The 8,084-nt window shown below is 36.8% G+C and overlaps 2 long non-coding RNA genes across 3 annotated transcripts; both read left to right on the top strand.

The window, feature by feature from the left end:
• The first annotated feature begins 894 nt into the window (after nucleotides 1-894).
• On the top strand, nucleotides 895-2,698 carry LOC113052910 (uncharacterized). 2 transcript variants are annotated; one of them, XR_003277131.1, is made up of 3 exons: nucleotides 895-1,168; nucleotides 1,424-1,542; nucleotides 2,528-2,698. It is a non-coding gene; the product is annotated as an uncharacterized LOC113052910 (long non-coding RNA). The 2 variants fall into 2 exon arrangements; XR_003277132.1 differs by having other exon boundaries at nucleotides 1,381-1,542.
• Nucleotides 2,699-3,159: 461 nt separating this feature from the next.
• LOC113052904 (uncharacterized) lies at nucleotides 3,160-6,750 on the top strand. Its single transcript, XR_003277130.1, has 3 exons — nucleotides 3,160-4,119; nucleotides 4,210-4,297; nucleotides 5,012-6,750. It is a non-coding gene; the product is annotated as an uncharacterized LOC113052904 (long non-coding RNA).
• The last annotated feature ends 1,334 nt before the right edge of the window (nucleotides 6,751-8,084 follow it).

Below are 8,084 nucleotides of genomic sequence, written 5' to 3'. Positions count from 1 at the left end.
TCTATACGCCTGTATTGTGAAAAATATAATTGCATTGAAAGCACAAAGTCATCTGCTGTAGTAATTAACTAATTAGCAGGTAACTGTCTAGTAATTACAGCCAACTGTTCACAGAAGATACAAAACGTTCTCACTGATGGAACTGCGTGTATTTTTATGAATGAAAAGCATCAAAACAACACTGTGCATGTCTGTCGTAGTCAGATAAAACATTAGACTTGTCTTAATGATTTAGTGATTTGAACTGCTCTCTCTCTCTATTTGCACTGATAACATCATCATCATCTGTTCCTCTGGGAGGGACTTTATTTCTGGACCCCCAGCAGGAGCATCTGTCTGTCAGCAGTGACTGAAAACACTGGACAATTAATATATCATAATCGTTAAATGCCGATCATGCACTCTCAGAAAAAAAGGTACATGGTGGTACAAATAATGTTCCTCGAAGAACGGTTTTGTACCTTTTTAATAATTGTACCCTAAATGGTACAGGAAAGACCTCTGATGATACTGTTTGGTACCTTTTAAGGTACAACTGAAATGAAGGTACAAAATTGTTCTCACAATAAGGGTACATTGAATACCTGTCAACCTTGATAGACAGCTCCCTTATTATTACATTTGCAAATAGCATACAATCTCTGTGAACGAAAATGATTAAATAGTAAAGATATGAATAATTTACTGATTAAAATATTTAAATGAGTTTATACAACTGTCTTAAATGTACATTATCATAACAGTTCTGATAATAGTGCTAAAAACATGTGAAAACCACTAGGAAACAGGTTTTGTGATATTTATAAAACAAAATACATGCAGTTTTTTTAATAAATATTTTAATAGACAATCATGATAAAATACATTTTATCATTGGTATCCACGTAATTTGTCGTTTGCTTTCCTTTGCAATCCGACCAAATTACTGTTTCATGCACGATTGGTTGCTGTGTTAAATAATTTGCATAGCAACAAGACACTGATTGGTCGAATTCGGCAGCGCTGCTGCAGCCGTTACAGAATTTTCTCTGTCATTACTGAGAGCGGGAAGAAGCACTTCTGAAACACACGTCCAGGCATTTTGCTTCTGTCTTTTTCGACTTAAAAGCTCAAAAATATTAAGAAAGTGGATTTAAATGATTAAATAGTTTGCAGATGAAATGTAAAGGTGAGTTTTGATTATTTGTGTTTATAGTTTATAGTGTTTATATAATTAGTACATGTGACAAACAATTTAAATGTTTCAACTACTCAAAGCGAAATTAGAAACGTAAATTTAGCGAATACGACAGCATGCAATGCTGTTATCCATTTGTGTACACTTTTTGGCATTTTTAAAGCAGTTAATTACTTAAATTACAATACACAATATGTCATTAGGCATAGCAACACCACATTGATTGGCCAAAGAATTTTCAAACAGAACGGAGAGCGGGAAGCAGACGACCAAGGCTTTGTCGTCGATGTCGTCTGAAGAACTCCTATTAAAATTAACAGAGGCCGGACTCGAATTCTCAGAGGAAGAAAACAGAAAATTCAAAGGTGAGTTTTATATTTAATCAAATCAAAAATGTATAAAATGTTACAGCTATTTAAGCATGGCATTAGCAAGTTTATTTAGCTTATGTACGAATCCAGTGCTATTAACCGTCCGCTTATAGTATAAAGTGATTCAGTTTGTGTGCTGCAATTCTGGTAAATTAAGTTATGCAGTAAGATTTTTGTGTCAGTTATGATAGTCACGGTGTCTCGCCCACACACACTGTCGCTCACTCACTCGCGCGCGCGCACACACACACACACACACACACACACTCACTCACTGTTGCTCGCTCACGTACACACTCACTCTTGACAGAACCGTCGTGGATGACCGTTAAAAATTAAACATGCTAGTCGTGATGTCGTGAAGCATCGCAAACGCGACATTGTTTGTCGCCAATTATGAAAGTGACGTGACATTCAGCCAAGTATGGTGACCCATGCTCAGAATTCGTGCTCTGCATTTAACCCATCCGAAGTGCGCGCACACACACAGAGCAGTGAACACACCCACACACTGTGAACACACACCCGGAGCAGTGGGCAGTTATGACACACTATACGAGATGAAACTATTGAATCTTGCGTCCCGACGCCCGTTGTGGTTTATGAATCCCCACGACACCCTGCGTCAAACTGATCTGTTAAATGTTATCGTGTAATCTGAAGCAGGCATTAATTTAACGTTTGACATTCGTTACACATACGGTTTCATACCTATTAAACTCTGTGCATTTCATGTTTTCAGCCCAAACCCAACTCCGATATACAAATAACGTCCGTCTTGTGCATGTTCAAAAAGTATATATCTTGCAAAAGTCCAGACAAACTTGTGACATGTGTTCTTTGTGTTCTGCCCATCACTCTTTCCCTGTGTTTAAAATAGTGTGATTAACCTTACCTGATTCTGCCCTATCTATAAGTCATATACATTTCATTCATTGTAAGTTTTTTGAAACTTAGCAAATGTCTCTTTGACTCTTAGATTTTGAAGTTGATGGGGAAACTGTCAGTGCTGGTCTCACGGATCACATGATAGCACAACTTTTTGAGAAGTCTTTTAAGAAGCAAGTTAAATTTATCAAACTTATCCAACAACTTGAAGAGAACCAGAGTGAAGAACTGTCTGAAAGTCTGACTACACCTTCAGCTTTGAGGCAAGTATTAGTATTGTGTTATTTATGTTCCCTTGTATTTTCTTCTGATTGACTGATTTTCCTTAAGTCCTTAAATTTTGTATTAATTTTTTTGCCAGAATGACATTGATGTCAGTCTTGATAAAGCACAGTAAAACTGCACTTCAAAGTCTGAAAGATTTCACAGAAGTAACTATACTACTATAGTATTCTATACTAATAGAAGTCTATTAACCCAAAACTCTGATGCTTCAAAACTTCAATAAAGAGATCGTAAAATAAGTCCAAATGAATTAAGTCGGTTAATTAATTTGTTTATTTAAAATCTGGCCATCATTTTATGTTACAAAAAGTGCATAATGCTGCTAATTTTTGTTGGTTTCAACATACAATTCTGTGAAGTGATTTCAGTATATGTGAGTAATTTTTTAACATTCCAGAACATTTTATCAATAGCTGCGTTTATTTGGACACTTGTAATTGAATTGATGGCTCAATCGGACTAAAAAACCTTCATGTAAACACCTTAATCGATCTGATTTAGCTTGATCCAGATGAAATTTAGATCGGATTGAAATGGTGTGGTTTATCCCTTTTGTAATCCGATCGAGAGAACATGTAAACACTTGATCGGATTGAAAACTGAAAGGACTGTGCAATGACGTTAAATAGCGTAATGACGTATGACGCGTGGAACGAGCTGTTCTTCCTGTTGAATAAAGTGTCATATTAATAAGTTTCCCGTCATTCTAAAATCCTAATTTCACTCGCGTCTCTGTGAAGTGAAGCAGGACAACGTCCCACCAGTCCTTGTTTTGGATTCTCATCCAAAGATGTCTGGTTTTGGCCGTGGTGAGGGGCATTTTTCCTGCGTGATCAATAAGCAGCACGGCAAAACGGTTAATCTGCTCTAAATTATGACCAGAGACAAATTAATATTATGTCTGCTGTTTAAAACAAAGAAATAACCAATAGAGGAGAATATTTATGCGTGAACAGCCGGAAACTCTGTATATTTGTGCAGTGTGCCCATGTCAAAACATCAAATCTGATTTGAAACTTGTGACACATAAACGCGCACATCAACCCGATTACTTTATTTATCATTCATGTAAACACCTTGTTCGGATTCATCAATTGTATTGATTTCATTCTGATTGTGTCCATGTAAACGTAGCTAATGCTGTTAAAATTCAGAGATCATTTTGGTCACTATAGTCGTGATATGAACATTTCATACTGTTTCATCTCTATTCTGCGTCATTCCTCTGTCTAAACAGCCAAGAGCAAAGAATTTCAGCCCCATTCCTCGTCTTCTCACTACCAAATTCCCAAAGGATGTTCAGTTAAAATTGGATAACAAAGAACCATGTCATAAGATCAGCACTTACCGGCATAAAATTGTACGAGTGCTGCACGAGACTATGGCTCAGCACACACTGTAAGTTTAATAAACACTATTTTGTTTTTTAAATTCCAAACCCTGGTAAACATTTGTAGTAAATTTGCGCACTTTTCTATCTTCTGATAGATATCCTTCAAACAGTGACTATGTTTGTGCAGTCAAGGCTCTTATCTCCAAATACCCTTACCTGAGAGATGCAGAGGGAAATGGATATGTAAGTCAACTGTTTAATATTTATTTTTTAGACATTAATGCAATATACAATTTATAGACATGCTTAAAAGGTCATGAAACCTGCTGTTTCAGCACCAGTTGGTTCTTGCTACAGTTTAATTTTTTTTTTTTAATTCTATTATGGCAATATTCACTAGTTCAGTGCTGAAAAATAGTTTAAAGTTCCCATTAGAGCATGGTGTGTGAACTGTTGCTTTATACTATGGTGAGAAAAGAAATAACATTAATTAAAATTAAGCAAAATTGTGTCCAATGTTTTGAGTTTGGCTAAGGGGAAATCCGTTACAGAAGCACATTACAAGGATGCCAGAAGAGAAGCTGTTGCAGAGAGTCTTTGTGGTATGCATGTTTTCCGTTTAGACAGCTTGTATTGAAAATACAAATTGAATATTGTACGTCTTTATACAGGCTATAAGCTGCCTGGGGGGCAGGATTTTAAATCACTAATTCGAGAGTAAAACATTCACATTTTTTAAATAAGAAATTAATAATTATTTTTTTTAAAGTAGTTTTCGGCCAAGAGCATCTAGAAGTTTTGGCCCTGAATTTATTCGGTGCATCCCTGAAAGTAAGATGATATAAAAACTATTCTGGCTTAAGTTTAGATAGACAGTTGTAACTAGTCATTGGGAACATGAATTTAATCCAGATTTCCTTTTGATGTTTGTAATATTGTTTTTTCCATTCTGTTTAGGAAGAACCAGCCACACCATATCCCACTGTACAGATTTTGGGAGCGTCTAACTGGAAACAGGTCTTCAGCCAGAAGAGAATTTTCAGCACTGTGAAAATGAAGGGATCTTTGCTGAGCAGTTGGGATGGAGAACGGTGTTCTCTCTGCTTTTTGCACGTATTTTGTATTCAACCTTTCGTCCCTCATACAACAGGAACACACATCTCTTTCTCCAAAGGCATGTGTTGAAGCTAACTGCACCTGGTGACAAACCATTGCCAACTGCTGTCGTCAGGATTATTTTATCTTAGACTGAGAGGATGCCACGACCCTATGCATGTCCAAATTGTTCCTCACAGACATTCATGAATATTGCTGCTTCCTTAAGCAAAAGACACCAATTCAAACAGTGTTGGGAGTTTTCATCAGAAAGCATGTTAAGTGATTATGAAAAAGTGACTGGAACAAGCATTCGCACTCAAGTTACATCTTTACCCAGAGAGCTTCAAAATACACCTAATAGTCACAAAAGTTGTCAAGCCATAGATTTTGCAGGTAAAACACTTCAACGTGTAAATAATGTAAAGTACAGCACCAAAGATGTGTTTGTTATTGATGTTGTGCATACAGAGGAAGTTCCTTTATTCTTTCAGGTTAAGTACGTTTTCAGTGTAGATACATTGTGGATACTGTGTGGGAAACTGTTGCTCCCACAATCGTTTGACTCTAATTTCCATGCATTTCGTGTTTCAAATGATAAGGATTGGTTTTGTGTGATGCCAGCAGAGGAACTTGACCAACAGGCACTTGACCTTTATGTGGTTGATGACCATTTGTATGTAAGAGCCAGATATGCATAGTCACTCACCTACAAAACATTAGGTTTACATCTCAGCTATATGCTATACATAATTTAATTACTCCTTTAAAACTGTTAATGTTATGTAAATTCAAGGCTATTGTGTGGAAGTTAAAAATTTAAAAGTCTTAAGTTGTATTGTGAATAGCTTGTGAATTTTTATTGTAGATTGGAAAATGAAATTGACATTGACATTTTAGTGAAATATTTTATATTATAAATGGAGAAATGTTTTTATGCTAAAAATGTTTTAAATCTTCATTGTAAAGTGTACAGATGTATTTACAAAACAAGAAATATTTGAACCTGTAACAGTATTCAAACATGTATTTATGTGTATTGTGAATAGCTTGTGATTTTTTTTTTTTTTATTTTTTTTTGTAGATGGGAAAATGAAATTGACATATTGTGACATTTTAGTGAAATATTTTGTAGCAAATGGAGAAATGTCCTGTTAAAAATGTTTGACATTTTCATTGTAAACTGCAGAGATGTATTTTACAAAATAACCTGTAACAAAGTATTCAAATACAATGTATTTATGTGTATTGTTTCTCATATTAAATTGATTTTATTCAATAGAAAAATGGCCTTTAATAGTTCTTGAAGGAACATATTTGACACAGTTAAGGTACAAAAGGGCTTGTCACTGGGGTGGTACCTTAAAGGATCAAATTTGTACCTTAGATAAAGGTACAATATTGTACCAGTAAGTAAAAAAAAAAAAAGGTACATTTTGGTTTTCCATGGTACAAATCATGTCCTTAAAGGTACAAACTATAATGGTACAAATTTGTTACTTCACATTAAGGTACAATTTTGTACCAGTAAAAGGTACCGCCCCAGTGACAAGGGTTTGTACCTTCTTTGGTACAAAATTGTACCTTTTTTTCCGAGAGTGTACAATATGTCTTCCATTGACCCGTTTGAGTGAGAGCACCCTGTCGTCAGGCCAGCACGAGTGAGGGCCTATAACTGACACAGAATGCACTGGGTAGCATATTTCAGCTGGATGTACACTAGCAGGTTGCCTGCTTGTAGGAGTACTTATTAAGGCAGGTATCAACCAAGTGGTAGTGATACACATGAACATGAGGTACACAGCCCGCAGGGTGGAAGCTTCGATGACAGAGCTTGCAAGTTGCTTGCCAAAGGAAATACACCCAAGAGACTCACTATGGGAATACACACAGGCTCTACACGGAGATGATAAAATCTTGCAAATGTGTTAGGTGCCACCCAGCCCACAGCTCTACAGATGTCTGTTAATGAGGCACCATGCGCCAGCGCCCAGGAGGACGTTATACTCCTAGTTGAGTGAGCTCTCATCCCTAGGGGCATGGCAGGTCTTGAGCTTGATTAGCCAGGACAATAGCATCCAGTAACCAGAGGGATAAACTCTTCTTGGAGACAGCATTTAACTTCTGCTGGCCTCTGTAACCAAGAGCTGGTCTGAGGTCCTGAGGCACTGAGTTCTGTCTACGTAGGTTCGGAGCACATGTACTAGAAAGAGCAGCAACAGGGCTGGATCTGCCTCCTCCGGGATCAGCGCTTGCAAGTTCACCACATGACCTCTAAAAGGACTGGTGGGAAATTTGGGTTGGTGGTGGTGTTTTAACTGGATTCAGGAAGATCAATGGTGACTTGACTCTGCTCATGAAGACCAACGGGGACTTGACTTTGCCCATGAAGATCAATGGTGCCTTGACTTTGCTCTTGAAGATAGTCGGTGACTTTTACCACTGCGGATACCGCCGCCGCGCCGTGACCGCTTTTGACCGCTGAGTGGCGCTTTAACCACAAGTTATCAAAAAAGCGCATCAAAGCACATTTTCGCTAATAGACGTCAGTTTTGCCTCGCTGATGTGTTACACTTGACGGTTTCAATCACGGAAAATGAAAGAAAAACACTATAGTTTAAATATTTGATATATTTAATATTTAATATTCACAGATGAAAGTTTGGTATTTATGAAGTTATATGCATTTCTTAGAACGAATTCAAGCAGGATAAATGTCAAGCCTGTGCCTGAGTCTGTGCTTATATTTTCTAAGCTACATGGTATTAAACCATATTTTAGATTTGACACATTTAAAAGGTGTGCAGTATTATTTATATTATATTAATTATGCTTTATATTATTCAAAAGAAATTGTGGTTTACTTTGCATCAGAGTATTAAAAGTGGTAGCCTATTGTAGGGGGGTAGGCTACATGGATTAATATGCAAAATGT

Source organism: Carassius auratus, chromosome 3 (assembly GCF_003368295.1).
Source record: "Carassius auratus strain Wakin chromosome 3, ASM336829v1, whole genome shotgun sequence".
NCBI lineage: Eukaryota > Metazoa > Chordata > Actinopteri > Cypriniformes > Cyprinidae > Carassius > Carassius auratus.
The sequence above is the reverse complement of the archived record's forward strand: the minus strand, read 5'-3'. Positions and strand labels throughout refer to the sequence as shown.